The following is a 20,126-nucleotide window of genomic DNA, read 5'->3' as shown; positions in this document are numbered from 1 at the left end:
GGCCCTGTGCGAGATTTAACGCGAGCCCCCCCCCCCCCCCCCCCCCCAAGGTAAAAAAAAAATATATATATATATATATATATATATATATATATATATATATATATATATATATTATTATTATTATTTTTTTTTTATACAGTCAACATATTCTTAAATAATAGCGCTGCCCGAGGCGGGGCATGATACAGTCAACATATAGCAAAAGAGAGAGCGAGAGAGAGCTCCCGTTCTACAGTCAATATACAGTGTACAGAGAGAGAGAGAGAGAGAGACACATTGGAAAGAAATTGAAATGCTATTTGGCCCTAAACAGAGAGTACACAGTGGCAGAATACCTGAGCACTGTGACTGAAGATCCTTGAGCACAGCCTAGCCATCGAGAAAGGCCGCCATAGGCAGACTGTGTGTGTTAGAAAGAGAGAGAGAGAGAGAGAGAGAACATGTGTGTTTGTCATGTGTGTGTGTGTGTTAGAGAGAGACTATAGCATGTATGAGAGATTCAAAAGGACAAAGATCAACACTTAAATCCAACAAGAAGAGGGTCAACAGAGAAACCAAAGCAGCAAGGAGCCAATGGCCGACATCAGCTAAATAGGCTAGCCAGGTACTGTGACACCAGGCCACGTGACACACAGCTTTGGCCAACGGCCCAACGCTACCCAAGCTACACAAACGACCATTCACACACAGCACATGTCGTATCTCCAAATGTTGTGAAGTAGCATATGTTTTGCCTGGAAAAAAACATCGTTATTAACAAAACATTCGGGAGGGGAAGGAAGGAAGAGTGGGGTAATGTCATCATGACATTTTCATTAATCCAAGTTACCTGCACGATGAACGCAGGGCGAAAGGCCGCAAGGTCTCCACGTTGACGAAAGGCCTCTCGCTGGCGGGACAAAAAGAAGCTATGGCTAGAGCCTTGTCATGGTGCAGGCCCGACTACATCTTCTGTCAAAGATGATGTCGTAGTCAGAGTGCCAGAACCCCCTGCTATTCTCACGGCTAATGTCAATGGTCGTAGCACAAGCTAACAGCTAACTCAAGGCTAACTGATAGCATCAAACGAACTTTCCCAGCCGAGCGCAGCCGGCAGTTAACGTCGAAGCTAAACAGCTAACTGGCTAACAGTTAGCTCAACCAGGCTATCGCTAACCATTAGCTAACACAGAAGCAAGCTATGCGGCTACATACAGCCAGGTGCTGACACCAGGCACACACCGTTAGCTACTAGTAGTACTATTAGCTAGTCGGCCAGTTTAGCTCCAGAGAGAGAAAGAGAGATAGGGTCAGGTGACTCAGGTCCACGGCGGGTATATAATCATAAGTTGACTCACCATAACGCAGTATCAACGTGGAAAGAGACTTTCTTGGCCCCACGGTGTAATTTCGGCGTATTGCTGCCTAACAGATTTATCTGCTCACAAGTTCTCTTCTCCTTCTTTTGAAAAGACATCCACTCGCCTCGCCTCGCTAGGTTAGCTAACGCTAGTTAGCATTTAGCTAAGCTAGCTACTAGCCGACATGGCTATACCATGAAAGGCTCCGGCCATTTGTCCCGCTAGCGAGAGGCCTTTCGTCAACGTTCCTTGGTTGGTGACCGACCGACTGATAATGACCGACCTCTTTCTTCGTCTTGGCTATTGGGCATAACTAAGCATAGTCAAAAGCTGCACGCGCGAAAATGTCAAACGCAGCCGACTCACGCTGCCGGCGTACTACACTGTCTACACATGATGTAAGTAAAACCACTCCCTTCGTTGAAACCAATGCTGCTGCAGAACCCCAGAGGCTGAGCTCCAATAGTGAGTATGTCTGCAGCTGCAGGACTGCAGACCCAGGAACAAGTCAGACACATTCTACAAACGTGTCTAATGTGAAATATATAAGCATATAAGCAAAACTAGATTTTAGGTCTGTGATGAAAAAGGGCCTCGCGGGAAGGGGGGCCTCGCAAAAAAAAAAAAAAAAAATAAAAAATAATAATAAAAAAAATTAATAATTTTTTTTTTTTTTTTTTTTCGAGGCCCCCCTTCCCGCGAGGCCCTGTGCGACCGCACTGCTCGCACACCCCCTGAGGCGGCCCTGCCAGCACGGATTGCTTTTATATTACACAGTCATACTGGACTCTGCCAAATAGCAGAGCCTCTCCAAAAATACTCTGAACTCATAAGTGTTCCTCTCCACGGAAGTCTTTAGTAAAAGGCGAAAGGCTTATACGTATTGAAGAGAAACCAGAGTCAATACAGCCCCCACTCACTACGAGGCCTTGAGCATCCTCAGCTGCCTCTGGCAACAGCCAAACGGTGCATTGCCCATCAACCATCGACTGTCTGTCTTCCAAGTTGACTCACGAGTGGCCCCACCCACTGACCAATCAGCTCAATCGTCACAAGCACAGGCTCTACATTATATACATAATCCAAAGGCTTGTATTTGTTGTTGTTGTTGTTGGTTTTTTTTAGGAAAAATGGCAGCAAACCTAAGAAGGTTGAACAGAGCATTGACATAGGATTTATCTATCAGATACCAGCACGGATTGCTTTTATATTACACAGATCGTGGATTATAGGAGAGGACAGCAGGGGACACACACACCACTGATGATAAACGGGGCTACCGTGGACAGGGTGAGCAGCTTCAAGTACCTGGGGGTCCACATCTCAGAGGACCTGACATGGTCAACACACATAGGCACAGTAGTAAAGAAGGCGAAACAGCGTCTCTACCACCTGAGACAGTTAAGGAAGTTCAGAGTATCGGGGAAGATACTCCAGTCCTTCTACTCAGGAGCTGTAGAGAGCATCCTGACCGGAAACATCACTGCCTGGTATGGAAACAGCACGGCACAGGACAAGAAGGCCCTACAGAAAGTGGTGCGCTCAGCCGAGCGTACCACGGGTATTGCACTACCCCCCCTGCAGGTTCTATACAACAAGAGGTGCAAATCCAGAGCCTGCAGGATAATGAAAGACCCTCACCACCCCAATAACAGCCTGTTTCAGCTGCTGAGGTCAGGCAGACGCCTGCAAATCCTAGCTACTAGGACAGAGCGGCTTAGGCTCAGCTTCTTCCCCCAGGCCATCAGAGCCATGAACAATGTACATTGAGTGCTCAGAACATTGAACTGTCCACACACAAGCACACATGAACACACACACGACACGCACACTGTGCACGCCCACACACGAGCAGCCACTTAACACTTTAACATGAGCGGGCACACACTCATGTCGCACACACGCACACTTATGGCCAAAGGAAAGGACACTTTAAATTAGAATAACAGGAACAGTGTATTGCACTACCAAAGCTAACTAGCATGTCACACATGCGCTGTAAATAACTATGTACAGATACCGAGATGTCACTCCATGTTACCTGCTATCTGTTACTGCACAATGTTGTTTCTTCTTTTGATTCTATTATATGTACCACTGTATTGCACATCGTTGCGGGCAAGACCACCCGCATTTCATTGTATACCTGTATGCCGTGACAATTAAAACTCTTGACTTGACTTGACTTGTCATACTGGACTCTGCCAAATAGCAGAGCCTCTCCAAAAATACTTTGAACTCATAAGTGTTCCTCTCCACGGAAGTCTTTAGTAAAAGGCGAAAGGCTTATACGTATTGAAGAGAAACCAGAGTCAATACAGCCCCCACTCCCTACGAGGCCTTGAGCATCCTCAGCTGCCTCTGGCAAATGCCAAATGGTGCATTGCCCATCAACCATCGACTGTCTGTCTTCCAAGTTGACTCACGAGTGGCCCCACCCACTGACCAATCAGCTCAATCGTCACAAGCACAGGCTCTACATTATATACATAATCCAAAGGCTTGTATTTGTTGTTGTTGTTGTTGGTTTTTTTTAGGAAAAATGGCAGCAAACCTAAGAAGGTTGAACAGAGCATTGACATAGGATTTATCTATCAGATACCAGCACGGATTGCTTTTATATTACACAGTCATACTGGACTCTGCCAAATAGCAGAGCCTCTCCAAAAATACTTTGAACTCATAAGTGTTCCTCTCCACGGAAGTCTTTAGTAAAAGGCGAAAGGATTATACGTATTGAAGAGAAACCAGAGTCAATACAGCCCCTACTCCCTACGAGGCCTTGAGCATCCTCAGCTGCCTCTGGCAACAGCCAAACGGTGCATTACCCATCAACCATCGACTGTCTGTCTTCCAAGTTGACTCACGAGTGGCCCCACCCACTGACCAATCAGCTCAATCGTCACAAGCACAGGCTCTACATTATATACATAATCCAAAGGCTTGTATTTGTTGTTGTTGTTGGTTTTTTTTTGGAAAAATGGCAGCAAACCTAAGAAGGTTGAACAGAGCATTGACATAGGATTTATCTATAAGATACCAGCCCGGATTGCTTTTATATTACACAGTCATACTGGACTCTGCCAAATAGCAGAGCCTCTCCAAAAATACTTTGAACTCATAAGTGTTCCTCTCCACGGAAGTCTTTAGTAAAAGGCGAAAGGATTATACGTATTGAAGAGAAACCAGAGTCAATACAGCCCCCACTCCCTACGAGGCCTTGAGCATCCTCAGCTGCCTCTGGCAACAGCCAAACGGTGCATTGCCCATCAACAATCGACTGTCTGTCTTCCAAGTTGACTCACGAGTGGCCCCACCCACTGACCATTCAGCTTAATCGTCACAAGCACAGGCTCTACATTATATACATAATCCAAAGGCTTGTATTTTTTGTGGTTGTTGTTGGTTTTTTTTAGGAAAAATGGCAGCAAACCTAAGCATGTTGAACAGAGCGTTGACATATGATTTATCTATCAGATTCCAGCCCGGATTGCTTTTATGTTAGACAGTCATACTGGGCTCCGCCAAATAGCAGAGCCTCTCCAAAAATACTCTGAACTCATAAGTGTTCCTCTCCACGGAAGTCTTTAGTAAAAGGCGAAAGGCTTATACGTATTGAAGAGAAACCAGAGTCAATACAGCCCCCACTCCCTACGAGGCCTTGAGCATCCTCAGCTGCCTCTGGCAAATGCCAAATGGTGCATTGCCCATCAACCATCGACTGTCTGTCTTCCAAGTTGACTCACGAGTGGCCCCACCCACTGACCAATCAGCTCAATCGTCACAAGCACAGGCTCTACATTATATACATAATCCAAAGGCTTGTATTTGTTGTTGTTGTTGGTTTTTTTTTATGAAAAATTGCAGCAAACCTAAGAAGGTTGAACAGAGTATTGACATAGGATTTATCTATCAGATACCAGCACGGATTGCTTTTATATTACACAGTCATACTGGACTCTGCCAAATAGCAGAGCCTCTCCAAAAATACTCTGAACTCATAAGTGTTCCTCTCCACGGAAGTATTTAGTAAAAGGCGAAAGGCTTATACGTATTGAAGAGAAACCAGAGTCAATACAGCCCCCACTCACTACGAGGCCTTGAGCATCCTCAGCTGCCTCTGGCAACAGCCAAACGGTGCATTGCCCATCAACCATCGACTGTCTGTCTTCCAAGTTGACTCACGAGTGGCCCCACCCACTGACCAATCAGCTCAATCGTCACAAGCACAGGCTCTACATTATATACATAATCCAAAGGCTTGTATTTGTTGTTGTTGTTGGTTTTTTTTTATGAAAAATTGCAGCAAACCTAAGAAGGTTGAACAGAGTATTGACATAGGATTTATCTATCAGATACCAGCACGGATTGCTTTTATATTACACAGTCATACTGGACTCTGCCAAATAGCAGAGCCTCTCCAAAAATACTCTGAACTCATAAGTGTTCCTCTCCACGGAAGTATTTAGTAAAAGGCGAAAGGCTTATACGTATTGAAGAGAAACCAGAGTCAATACAGCCCCCACTCACTACGAGGCCTTGAGCATCCTCAGCTGCCTCTGGCAACAGCCAAACGGTGCATTGCCCATCAACCATCGACTGTCTGTCTTCCAAGTTGACTCACGAGTGGCCCCACCCACTGACCAATCAGCTCAATCGTCACAAGCACAGGCTCTACATTATATACATAATCCAAAGGCTTGTATTTGTTGTTGTTGTTGTTGGTTTTTTTTAGGAAAAATGGCAGCAAACCTAAGAAGGTTGAACAGAGCATTGACATAGGATTTATCTATCAGATACCAGCACGGATTGCTTTTATATTACACAGTCATACTGGACTCTGCCAAATAGCAGAGCCTCTCCAAAAATACTTTGAACTCATAAGTGTTCCTCTCCACGGAAGTCTTTAGTAAAAGGCGAAAGGATTATACGTATTGAAGAGAAACCAGAGTCAATACAGCCCCCACTCCCTACGAGGCCTTGAGCATCCTCAGCTGCCTCTGGCAACAGCCAAACGGTGCATTGCCCATCAACAATCGACTGTCTGTCTTCCAAGTTGACTCACGAGTGGCCCCACCCACTGACCAATCAGCTTAATCGTCACAAGCACAGGCTCTACATTATATACATAATCCAAAGGCTTGTATTTTTTGTGGTTGTTGTTGGTTTTTTTTAGGAAAAATGGCAGCAAACCTAAGCATGTTGAACAGAGCGTTGACATATGATTTATCTATCAGATTCCAGCCCGGATTGCTTTTATGTTAGACAGTCATACTGGGCTCCGCCAAATAGCAGAGCCTCTCCAAAAATACTCTGAACTCATAAGTGTTCCTCTCCACGGAAGTCTTTAGTAAAAGGCGAAAGGCTTATACGTATTGAAGAGAAACCAGAGTCAATACAGGCCCCACTCCCTACGAGGCCTTGAGCATCCTCAGCTGCCTCTGGCAACAGCCAAACGGTGCATTGCCCATCAACCATCGACTGTCTGTCTTCCAAGTTGACTCACGAGTGGCCCCACCCACTGACCAATCAGCTCAATCGTCACAAGCACAGGCTCTACATTATATACATAATCCAAAGGCTTGTATTTGTTGTTGTTGGTTTTTTTTAGGAAAAATGGCAGCAAACCTAAGAAGGTTGAACAGAGCATTGACATAGGATTTATCTATCAGATACCAGCCCGGATTGCTTTTATATTACACAGTCATACTGGACTCTGCCAAATAGCAGAGCCTCTCCAAAAATACTCTGAACTCATAAGTGTTCCTCTCCACGGAAGTCTTTAGTAAAAGGCAAAAGGCTTATACGTATTGAAGAGAAACCAGAGTCAATACAGCCCCCACTCCCTACGAGGCCTTGAGCATCCTCAGCTGCCTCTGGCAAAGCCAAACGGTGCATTGCCCATCAACAATCGACTGTCTGTCTTCCAAGTTGACTCACGAGTGGCCCCACCCACTGACCAATCAGCTCAATCGTCACAAGCACAGGCTCTACATTATATACATAATACAAAGGCTTGTATTTGTTGTTGTTGTTGGTTTTTTTTAGGAAAAATGGCAGCAAACCTAAGAAGGTTGAACAGAGCATTGACATAGGATTTATCTATCAGATACCAGCCCGGATTGCTTTTATATTACACAGTCATACTGGACTCTGCCAAATAGCAGAGCCTCTCCAAAAATACTCTGAACTCATAAGTGTTCCTCTCCACGGAAGTCTTTAGTAAAAGGCAAAAGGCTTATACGTATTGAAGAGAAACCAGAGTCAATACAGCCCCCACTCCCTACGAGGCCTTGAGCATCCTCAGCTGCCTCTGGCAAAGCCAAACGGTGCATTGCCCATCAACAATCGACTGTCTGTCTTCCAAGTTGACTCACGAGTGGCCCCACCCACTGACCAATCAGCTCAATCGTCACAAGCACAGGCTCTACATTATATACATAATCCAAAGGCTTGTATTTGTTGTTGTTGTTGGTTTTTTTTAGGAAAAATGGCAGCAAACCTAAGAAGGTTGAACAGAGCATTGACATAGGATTTATCTATCAGATTCCAGCCCGGATTGCTTTTATGTTAGACAGTCATACTGGGCTCCGCCAAATAGCAGAGCCTCTCCAAAAATACTCTGAACTCATAAGTGTTCCTCTCCACGGAAGTCTTTAGTAAAAGGCGAAAGGCTTATACGTATTGAAGAGAAACCAGAGTCAATACAGCCCCCACTCCCTACGAGGCCTTGAGCATCCTCAGCTGCCTCTGGCAACAGCCAAACGGTGCATTGCCCATCAACCATCGACTGTCTGTCTTCCAAGTTGACTCACGAGTGGCCCCACCCACTGACCAATCAGCTCAATCGTCACAAGCACAGGCTCTACATTATATACATAATCCAAAGGCTTGTATTTGTTGTTGTTGTTGTTGGTTTTTTTTAGGAAAAATGGCAGCAAACCTAAGAAGGTTGAACAGAGCATTGACATAGGATTTATCTATCAGATACCAGCCCGGATTGCTTTTATGTTAAGACAGTCATACTGGGCTCCGCCAAATAGCAGAGCCTCTCCAAAAATACTCTGAACTCATAAGTGTTCCTCTCCACGGAAGTCTTTAGTAAAAGGCGAAAGGCTTATACGTATTGAAGAGAAACCAGAGTCAATACAGCCCCCACTCCCTACGAGGCCTTGAGCATCCTCAGCTGCCTCTGGCAACAGCCAAACGGTGCATTGCCCATCAACCATCGACTGTCTGTCTTCCAAGTTGACTCACGAGTGGCCCCACCCACTGACCAATCAGCTCAATCGTCTTAAGCACAGGCTCTACATTATATACATAATCCAAAGGCTTGTATTTGTTGTTGTTTTTTAGGAAAAATGGCAGCAAACCTAAGAAGGTTGAACAGAGCATTGACATAGGATTTATCTATCAGATACCAGCACGGATTGCTTTTATATTACACAGTCATACTGGACTCTGCCAAATAGCAGAGCCTCTCCAAAAATACTCTGAACTCATAAGTGTTCCTCTCCACGGAAGTCTTTAGTAAAAGGCGAAAGGCTTATACATATTGAAGAGAAACCAGAGTCAATACAGCCCCTACTCCCTACGAGGCCTTGAGCATCCTCAGCTGCCTCTGGCAACAGCCAAACGGTGCATTACCCATCAACCATCGACTGTCTGTCTTCCAAGTTGACTCACGAGTGGCCCCACCCACTGACCATTCAGCTCAATCGTCACAAGCACAGGCTCTACATTATATACATAATCCAAAGGCTTGTATTTGTTGTTGTTGTTGGTTTTTTTTTGGAAAAATGGCAGCAAACCTAAGAAGGTTGAACAGAGCATTGACATAGGATTTATCTATCAGATACCAGCCCGGATTGCTTTTATATTACACAGTCATACTGGACTCTGCCAAATAGCAGAGCCTCTCCAAAAATACTTTGAACTCATAAGTGTTCCTCTCCACGGAAGTCTTTAGTAAAAGGCGAAAGGATTATACGTATTGAAGAGAAACCAGAGTCAATACAGCCCCCACTCCCTACGAGGCCTTGAGCATCCTCAGCTGCCTCTGGCAAATGCCAAATGGTGCATTGCCCATCAACCATCGACTGTCTGTCTTCCAAGTTGACTCACGAGTGGCCCCACCCACTGACCAATCAGCTCAATCGTCACAAGCACAGGCTCTACATTATATACATAATCCAAAGGCTTGTATTTGTTGTTGTTGTTGTTGGTTTTTTTTAGGAAAAATGGCAGCAAACCTAAGAAGGTTGAACAGAGCATTGACATAGGATTTATCTATCAGATACCAGCACGGATTGCTTTTATATTACACAGTCATACTGGACTCTGCCAAATAGCAGAGCCTCTCCAAAAATACTTTGAACTCATAAGTGTTCCTCTCCACGGAAGTCTTTAGTAAAAGGCGAAAGGATTATACGTATTGAAGAGAAACCAGAGTCAATACAGCCCCTACTCCCTACGAGGCCTTGAGCATCCTCAGCTGCCTCTGGCAACAGCCAAACGGTGCATTACCCATCAACCATCGACTGTCTGTCTTCCAAGTTGACTCACGAGTGGCCCCACCCACTGACCAATCAGCTCAATCGTCACAAGCACAGGCTCTACATTATATACATAATCCAAAGGCTTGTATTTGTTGTTGTTGTTGGTTTTTTTTTGGAAAAATGGCAGCAAACCTAAGAAGGTTGAACAGAGCATTGACATAGGATTTATCTATAAGATACCAGCCCGGATTGCTTTTATATTACACAGTCATACTGGACTCTGCCAAATAGCAGAGCCTCTCCAAAAATACTTTGAACTCATAAGTGTTCCTCTCCACGGAAGTCTTTAGTAAAAGGCGAAAGGATTATACGTATTGAAGAGAAACCAGAGTCAATACAGCCCCCACTCCCTACGAGGCCTTGAGCATCCTCAGCTGCCTCTGGCAACAGCCAAACGGTGCATTGCCCATCAACAATCGACTGTCTGTCTTCCAAGTTGACTCACGAGTGGCCCCACCCACTGACCATTCAGCTTAATCGTCACAAGCACAGGCTCTACATTATATACATAATCCAAAGGCTTGTATTTTTTGTGGTTGTTGTTGGTTTTTTTTAGGAAAAATGGCAGCAAACCTAAGCATGTTGAACAGAGCGTTGACATATGATTTATCTATCAGATTCCAGCCCGGATTGCTTTTATGTTAGACAGTCATACTGGGCTCCGCCAAATAGCAGAGCCTCTCCAAAAATACTCTGAACTCATAAGTGTTCCTCTCCACGGAAGTCTTTAGTAAAAGGCGAAAGGCTTATACGTATTGAAGAGAAACCAGAGTCAATACAGCCCCCACTCCCTACGAGGCCTTGAGCATCCTCAGCTGCCTCTGGCAAATGCCAAATGGTGCATTGCCCATCAACCATCGACTGTCTGTCTTCCAAGTTGACTCACGAGTGGCCCCACCCACTGACCAATCAGCTCAATCGTCACAAGCACAGGCTCTACATTATATACATAATCCAAAGGCTTGTATTTGTTGTTGTTGTTGGTTTTTTTTTATGAAAAATTGCAGCAAACCTAAGAAGGTTGAACAGAGTATTGACATAGGATTTATCTATCAGATACCAGCACGGATTGCTTTTATATTACACAGTCATACTGGACTCTGCCAAATAGCAGAGCCTCTCCAAAAATACTCTGAACTCATAAGTGTTCCTCTCCACGGAAGTATTTAGTAAAAGGCGAAAGGCTTATACGTATTGAAGAGAAACCAGAGTCAATACAGCCCCCACTCACTACGAGGCCTTGAGCATCCTCAGCTGCCTCTGGCAACAGCCAAACGGTGCATTGCCCATCAACCATCGACTGTCTGTCTTCCAAGTTGACTCACGAGTGGCCCCACCCACTGACCAATCAGCTCAATCGTCACAAGCACAGGCTCTACATTATATACATAATCCAAAGGCTTGTATTTGTTGTTGTTGTTGTTGGTTTTTTTTAGGAAAAATGGCAGCAAACCTAAGAAGGTTGAACAGAGCATTGACATAGGATTTATCTATCAGATACCAGCACGGATTGCTTTTATATTACACAGTCATACTGGACTCTGCCAAATAGCAGAGCCTCTCCAAAAATACTTTGAACTCATAAGTGTTCCTCTCCACGGAAGTCTTTAGTAAAAGGCGAAAGGATTATACGTATTGAAGAGAAACCAGAGTCAATACAGCCCCCACTCCCTACGAGGCCTTGAGCATCCTCAGCTGCCTCTGGCAACAGCCAAACGGTGCATTGCCCATCAACAATCGACTGTCTGTCTTCCAAGTTGACTCACGAGTGGCCCCACCCACTGACCAATCAGCTTAATCGTCACAAGCACAGGCTCTACATTATATACATAATCCAAAGGCTTGTATTTTTTGTGGTTGTTGTTGGTTTTTTTTAGGAAAAATGGCAGCAAACCTAAGCATGTTGAACAGAGCGTTGACATATGATTTATCTATCAGATTCCAGCCCGGATTGCTTTTATGTTAGACAGTCATACTGGGCTCCGCCAAATAGCAGAGCCTCTCCAAAAATACTCTGAACTCATAAGTGTTCCTCTCCACGGAAGTCTTTAGTAAAAGGCGAAAGGCTTATACGTATTGAAGAGAAACCAGAGTCAATACAGGCCCCACTCCCTACGAGGCCTTGAGCATCCTCAGCTGCCTCTGGCAACAGCCAAACGGTGCATTGCCCATCAACCATCGACTGTCTGTCTTCCAAGTTGACTCACGAGTGGCCCCACCCACTGACCAATCAGCTCAATCGTCACAAGCACAGGCTCTACATTATATACATAATCCAAAGGCTTGTATTTGTTGTTGTTGGTTTTTTTTAGGAAAAATGGCAGCAAACCTAAGAAGGTTGAACAGAGCATTGACATAGGATTTATCTATCAGATACCAGCCCGGATTGCTTTTATATTACACAGTCATACTGGACTCTGCCAAATAGCAGAGCCTCTCCAAAAATACTCTGAACTCATAAGTGTTCCTCTCCACGGAAGTCTTTAGTAAAAGGCAAAAGGCTTATACGTATTGAAGAGAAACCAGAGTCAATACAGCCCCCACTCCCTACGAGGCCTTGAGCATCCTCAGCTGCCTCTGGCAAAGCCAAACGGTGCATTGCCCATCAACAATCGACTGTCTGTCTTCCAAGTTGACTCACGAGTGGCCCCACCCACTGACCAATCAGCTCAATCGTCACAAGCACAGGCTCTACATTATATACATAATACAAAGGCTTGTATTTGTTGTTGTTGTTGGTTTTTTTTAGGAAAAATGGCAGCAAACCTAAGAAGGTTGAACAGAGCATTGACATAGGATTTATCTATCAGATACCAGCCCGGATTGCTTTTATATTACACAGTCATACTGGACTCTGCCAAATAGCAGAGCCTCTCCAAAAATACTCTGAACTCATAAGTGTTCCTCTCCACGGAAGTCTTTAGTAAAAGGCAAAAGGCTTATACGTATTGAAGAGAAACCAGAGTCAATACAGCCCCCACTCCCTACGAGGCCTTGAGCATCCTCAGCTGCCTCTGGCAAAGCCAAACGGTGCATTGCCCATCAACAATCGACTGTCTGTCTTCCAAGTTGACTCACGAGTGGCCCCACCCACTGACCAATCAGCTCAATCGTCACAAGCACAGGCTCTACATTATATACATAATCCAAAGGCTTGTATTTGTTGTTGTTGTTGGTTTTTTTTAGGAAAAATGGCAGCAAACCTAAGAAGGTTGAACAGAGCATTGACATAGGATTTATCTATCAGATTCCAGCCCGGATTGCTTTTATGTTAGACAGTCATACTGGGCTCCGCCAAATAGCAGAGCCTCTCCAAAAATACTCTGAACTCATAAGTGTTCCTCTCCACGGAAGTCTTTAGTAAAAGGCGAAAGGCTTATACGTATTGAAGAGAAACCAGAGTCAATACAGCCCCCACTCCCTACGAGGCCTTGAGCATCCTCAGCTGCCTCTGGCAACAGCCAAACGGTGCATTGCCCATCAACCATCGACTGTCTGTCTTCCAAGTTGACTCACGAGTGGCCCCACCCACTGACCAATCAGCTCAATCGTCACAAGCACAGGCTCTACATTATATACATAATCCAAAGGCTTGTATTTGTTGTTGTTGTTGTTGGTTTTTTTTAGGAAAAATGGCAGCAAACCTAAGAAGGTTGAACAGAGCATTGACATAGGATTTATCTATCAGATACCAGCCCGGATTGCTTTTATGTTAAGACAGTCATACTGGGCTCCGCCAAATAGCAGAGCCTCTCCAAAAATACTCTGAACTCATAAGTGTTCCTCTCCACGGAAGTCTTTAGTAAAAGGCGAAAGGCTTATACGTATTGAAGAGAAACCAGAGTCAATACAGCCCCCACTCCCTACGAGGCCTTGAGCATCCTCAGCTGCCTCTGGCAACAGCCAAACGGTGCATTGCCCATCAACCATCGACTGTCTGTCTTCCAAGTTGACTCACGAGTGGCCCCACCCACTGACCAATCAGCTCAATCGTCACAAGCACAGGCTCTACATTATATACATAATCCAAAGGCTTGTATTTGTTGTTGTTTTTTAGGAAAAATGGCAGCAAACCTAAGAAGGTTGAACAGAGCATTGACATAGGATTTATCTATCAGATACCAGCACGGATTGCTTTTATATTACACAGTCATACTGGACTCTGCCAAATAGCAGAGCCTCTCCAAAAATACTCTGAACTCATAAGTGTTCCTCTCCACGGAAGTCTTTAGTAAAAGGCGAAAGGCTTATACATATTGAAGAGAAACCAGAGTCAATACAGCCCCTACTCCCTACGAGGCCTTGAGCATCCTCAGCTGCCTCTGGCAACAGCCAAACGGTGCATTACCCATCAACCATCGACTGTCTGTCTTCCAAGTTGACTCACGAGTGGCCCCACCCACTGACCAATCAGCTCAATCGTCACAAGCACAGGCTCTACATTATATACATAATCCAAAGGCTTGTATTTGTTGTTGTTGTTGGTTTTTTTTTGGAAAAATGGCAGCAAACCTAAGAAGGTTGAACAGAGCATTGACATAGGATTTATCTATCAGATACCAGCCCGGATTGCTTTTATATTACACAGTCATACTGGACTCTGCCAAATAGCAGAGCCTCTCCAAAAATACTTTGAACTCATAAGTGTTCCTCTCCACGGAAGTCTTTAGTAAAAGGCGAAAGGATTATACGTATTGAAGAGAAACCAGAGTCAATACAGCCCCCACTCCATACGAGGCCTTGAGCATCCTCAGCTGCCTCTGGCAACAGCCAAACGGTGCATTGCCCATCAACAATCGACTGTCTGTCTTCCAAGTTGACTCACGAGTGGCCCCACCCACTGACCAATCAGCTTAATCGTCACAAGCACAGGCTCTACATTATATACATAATCCAAAGGCTTGTATTTTTTGTGGTTGTTGTTGGTTTTTTTTAGGAAAAATGGCAGCAAACCTAAGCATGTTGAACAGAGCGTTGACATATGATTTATCTATCAGATTCCAGCCCGGATTGCTTTTATGTTAGACAGTCATACTGGGCTCCGCCAAATAGCAGAGCCTCTCCAAAAATACTCTGAACTCATAAGTGTTCCTCTCCACGGAAGTCTTTAGTAAAAGGCGAAAGGCTTATACGTATTGAAGAGAAACCAGAGTCAATACAGCCCCCACTCCCTACAAGGCCTTGAGCATCCTCAGCTGCCTCTGGCAAATGCCAAATGGTGCATTGCCCATCAACCATCGACTGTCTGTCTTCCAAGTTGACTCACGAGTGGCCCCACCCACTGACCAATCAGCTCAATCGTCACAAGCACAGGCTCTACATTATATACATAATCCAAAGGCTTGTATTTGTTGTTGTTGTTGTTGGTTTTTTTTAGGAAAAATGGCAGCAAACCTAAGAAGGTTGAACAGAGCATTGACATAGGATTTATCTATCAGATACCAGCACGGATTGCTTATATATTACACAGTCATACTGGACTCTGCCAAATAGCAGAGCCTCTCCAAAAATACTTTGAACTCAAAAGTGTTCCTCTCCACGGAAGTCTTTAGTAAAAGGCGAAAGGATTATACGTATTGAAGAGAAACCAGAGTCAATACAGCCCCCACTCCCTACGAGGCCTTGAGCATCCTCAGCTGCCTCTGGCAACAGCCAAACGGTGCATTGCCCATCAACAATCGACTGTCTGTCTTCCAAGTTGACTCACGAGTGGCCCCACCCACTGACCAATCAGCTTAATCGTCACAAGCACAGGCTCTACATTATATACATAATCCAAAGGCTTGTATTTTTTGTGGTTGTTGTTGGTTTTTTTTAGGAAAAATGGCAGCAAACCTAAGCATGTTGAACAGAGCGTTGACATATGATTTATCTATCAGATTCCAGCCCGGATTGCTTTTATGTTAGACAGTCATACTGGGCTCCGCCAAATAGCAGAGCCTCTCCAAAAACACTCTGAACTCATAAGTGTTCCTCTCCACGGAAGTCTTTAGTAAAAGGCGAAAGGCTTATACGTATTGAAGAGAAACCAGAGTCAATACAGGCCCCACTCCCTACGAGGCCTTGAGCATCCTCAGCTGCCTCTGGCAACAGCCAAACGGTGCATTGCCCATCAACCATCGACTGTCTGTCTTCCAAGTTGACTCACGAGTGGCCCCACCCACTGACCAATCAGCTCAATCGTCACAAGCACAGGCTCTACATTATATACATAATCCAAAGGCTTGTATTTGTTGTTGTTGGTTTTTTTTAGGAAAAATGGCAGCAAACCTAAGAAGGTTGAACAGAGCATTGACATAGGATTTATCTATCAGATACCAGCCCGGATTGCTTTTATGTTAAGACAGTCATACTGGGCTCCGCCAAATAGCAGAGCCTCTCCAAAAATACTCTGAACTCATAAGTGTTCCTCTCCACGGAAGTCTTTAGTAAAAGGCGAAAGGCTTATACGTATTGAAGAGAAACCAGAGTCAATACAGGCCCCACTCCCTACGAGGCCTTGAGCATCCTCAGCTGCCTCTGGCAACAGCCAAACGGTGCATTGCCCATCAACCATCGACTGTCTGTCTTCCAAGTTGACTCACGAGTGGCCCCACCCACTGACCAATCAGCTCAATCGTCACAAGCACAGGCTCTACATTATATACATAATCCAAAGGCTTGTATTTGTTGTTGTTGGTTTTTTTTAGGAAAAATGGCAGCAAACCTAAGAAGGTTGAACAGAGCATTGACATAGGATTTATCTATCAGATACCAGCCCGGATTGCTTTTATGTTAAGACAGTCATACTGGGCTCCGCCAAATAGCAGAGCCTCTCCAAAAATACTCTGAACTCATAAGTGTTCCTCTCCACGGAAGTCTTTAGTAAAAGGCGAAAGGCTTATACGTATTGAAGAGAAACCAGAGTCAATACAGCCCCCACTCCCTACGAGGCCTTGAGCATCCTCAGCTGCCTCTGGCAAATGCCAAACGGTGCATTGCCCATCAACCATCGACTGTCTGTCTTCCAAGTTGACTCACGAGTGGCCCCACCCACTGACCAATCAGCTCAATCGTCACAAGCACAGGCTCTACATTATATACATAATCCAAAGGCTTGTATTTGTTGTTGTTGTTGTTGTTTTTTTTTAGGAAAAATGGCAGCAAACCTAAGAAGGTTGAACAGAGCATTGACATAGAATTTATCTATCAGATACCAGCACGGATTGCTTTTATATTACACAGTCATACTGGACTCTGCCAAATAGCAGAGCCTCTCCAAAAATACTCTGAACTCATAAGTGTTCCTCTCCACGGAAGTCTTTAGTAAAAGGCGAAAGGCTTATACGTATTGAAGAGAAACCAGAGTCAATACAGCCCCCACTCCCTACGAGGCCTTGAGCATCCTCAGCTGCCTCTGGCAAATGCCAAACGGTGCATTGCCCATCAACCATCGACTGTCTGTCTTCCAAGTTGACTCACGAGTGGCCCCACCCACTGACCAATCAGCTCAATCGTCACAAGCACAGGCTCTACATTATATACATAATCCAAAGGCTTGTATTTGTTGTTGTTGTTGTTGGTTTTTTTTAGGAAAAATGGCAGCAAACCTAAGAAGGTTGAACAGAGCATTGACATAGGATTTATCTATCAGATACCAGCACGGATTGCTTTTATATTACACAGTCATACTGGACTCTGCCAAATAGCAGAGCCTCTCCAAAAATACTCTGAACTCTTAGTGTTCCTCTCCACGGAAGTCTTTAGTAAAAGGCGAAAGGCTTATACGTATTGAAGAGAAACCAGAGTCAATACAGCCCCCACTCCCTACGAGGCCTTGAGCATCCTCAGCTGCCTCTGGCAACAGCCAAACGGTGCATTGCCCATCAACAATCGACTGTCTGTCTTCCAAGTTGACTCACGAGTGGCCCCACCCACTGACCAATCAGCTTAATCGTCACAAGCACAGGCTCTACATTATATACATAATCCAAAGGCTTGTATTTTTTGTGGTTGTTGTTGGTTTTTTTTAGGAAAAATGGCAGCAAACCTAAGCATGTTGAACAGAGCGTTGACATATGATTTATCTATCAGATTCCAGCCGGGATTGCTTTTATGTTAGACAGTCATACTGGGCTCCGCCAAATAGCAGAGCCTCTCCAAAAATACTCTGAACTCATAAGTGTTCCTCTCCACGGAAGTCTTTAGTAAAAGGCGAAAGGCTTATACGTATTGAAGAGAAACCAGAGTCAATACAGGCCCCACTCCCTACGAGGCCTTGAGCATCCTCAGCTGCCTCTGGCAACAGCCAAACGGTGCATTGCCCATCAACCATCGACTGTCTGTCTTCCAAGTTGACTCACGAGTGGCCCCACCCACTGACCAATCAGCTCAATCGTCACAAGCACAGGCTCTACATTATATACATAATCCAAAGGCTTGTATTTGTTGTTGTTGTTGTTGGGTTTTTTTAGGAAAAATGGCAGCAAACCTAAGAAGGTTGAACAGAGCATTGACATAGGATTTATCTATCAGATACCAGCACGGATTGCTTTTATATTACACAGTCATACTGGACTCTGCCAAATAGCAGAGCCTCTCCAAAAATACTCTGAACTCATAAGTGTTCCTCTCCACGGAAGTCTTTAGTAAAAGGCGAAAGGCTTATACGTATTGAAGAGAAACCAGAATCAATACAGCCCCCACTCCCTACGAGGCCTTGAGCATCCTCAGCTGCCTCTGGCAACAGCCAAACGGTGCATTGCCCATCAACCATCGACTGTCTGTCTTCCAAGTTGACTCACGAGTGGCCCCACCCACTGACCAATCAGCTCAATCGTCACAAGCACAGGCTCTACATTATATACATAATCCAAAGGCTTGTATTTGTTGTTGTTGTTGTTGGTTTTTTTTAGGAAAAATGGCAGCAAACCTAAGAAGGTTGAACAGAGCATTGACATAGGATTGATCTATCAGATACCAGCACGGATTGCCTTTATATTACACAGTCATACTGGACTCTACCAAATAGCAGAGCCTCTCCAAAAATACTCTGAACTCATAAGTGTTCCTCTCCACGGAAGTCTTTAGTAAAAGGCGAAAGGCTTATACGTATTGAAGAGAAACCAGAGTCAATACAGCCCCCACTCCCTACGAGGCCTTGAGCATCCTCAGCTGCCTCTGGCAAATGCCAAACGGTGCATTGCCCATCAACCATCGACTGTCTGTCTTCCAAGTTGACTCACGAGTGGCCCCACCCACTGACCAATCAGCTCAATCGTCACAAGCACAGGCTCTACATTATATACATAATCCAAAGGCTTGTATTTGTTGTTGTTGTTGGTTTTTTTTAGGAAAAATGGCAGCAAACCTAATAAGGTTGAACAGAGCATTGACATAAGATTTATCTATCAGATACCAGCCCGGATTGCTTTTATATTACACAGTCATACTGGACTCTGCCAAATAGCAGAGCCTCTCCAAAAATACTCTGAACTCATAAGTGTTCCTCTCCACGGAAGTCTTTAGTAAAAGGCGAAAGGATTATACGTATTGAAGAGAAACCAGAGTCAATACAGCCCCCACTACCTACGAGGCCTTGAGCATCCTCAGCTGCCTCTGGCAACAGCCAAACGGTGCATTGCCCATCAACAATCGACTGTATGTCTTCCAAGTTGACTCACGAGTGGCCCCACCCACTGACCAATCAGCTTAATCGTCACAAGCACAGGCTCTACATTATATACATAATCCAAAGGCTTGTATTTTTTGTGGTTGTTGTTGGTTTTTTTTAGGAAAAATGGCAGCAAACCTAAGCATGTTGAACAGAGCGTTGACATATGATTTATCTATCAGATTCCAGCCCGGATTGCTTTTATGTTAGACAGTCATACTGGGCTCCGCCAAATAGCAGAGCCTCTCCAAAAATACTCTGAACTCATAAGTGTTCCTCTCCACGGAAGTCTTTAGTAAAAGGCGAAAGGCTTATACGTATTGAAGAGAAACCAGAGTCAATACAGCCCCCACTCCCTACGAGGCCTTGAGCATCCTCAGCTGCCTCTGGCAAATGCCAAACGGTGCATTGCCCATCAACCATCGACTGTCTGTCTTCCAAGTTGACTCACGAGTGGCCCCACACACTGACCAATCAGCTCAATCGTCACAAGCACAGGCTCTACATTATATACATAATCCAAAGGCTTGTATTTGTTGTTGTTGTTGGTTTTTTTTAGGAAGAATGGCAGCA

The sequence above is a fragment of the Notolepis coatsorum genome (assembly GCF_963971535.1).
Source record: "Notolepis coatsorum genome assembly, chromosome: 17".
NCBI lineage: Eukaryota > Metazoa > Chordata > Actinopteri > Aulopiformes > Paralepididae > Notolepis > Notolepis coatsorum.
This window is presented reverse-complemented; position numbering follows the sequence as displayed.